Source organism: Lepidothrix coronata, unplaced genomic scaffold, assembly GCF_001604755.1.
Source record: "Lepidothrix coronata isolate B3197 unplaced genomic scaffold, Lepidothrix_coronata-1.0 Scaffold173, whole genome shotgun sequence".
NCBI lineage: Eukaryota > Metazoa > Chordata > Aves > Passeriformes > Pipridae > Lepidothrix > Lepidothrix coronata.
Window position 1 is genome coordinate 1451112 of NW_016690353.1, and position 332 is coordinate 1451443.

The window sequence follows — 332 nt, forward strand, 5'->3', positions numbered from 1 at the left end:
GGGAACCACAGCGGGGTTGGATCAAGGGTTGGACTGGATGATCTCGGAGGTCCCTTCCAACCCAGCTGATTCCATGGTTCTGTGATTCCATGATTTGGGAAAGAAATCAAACAGAGGAGAGGAGGGAAAACCACGGATCACAAGTCAAAGGATACCCACCTGCACCGCGACTCACAGCTCGGAAAACTGAAGTTCCCACTGGATGGCAATCTGGGATGTTATGGGAAAATAAGTCTGCCCAGGATATATATAAATGTATAAATGAATAAATAGATACATATATAAATATATATGTAAATGAATAAATAGATACATATATAAATACATAAATA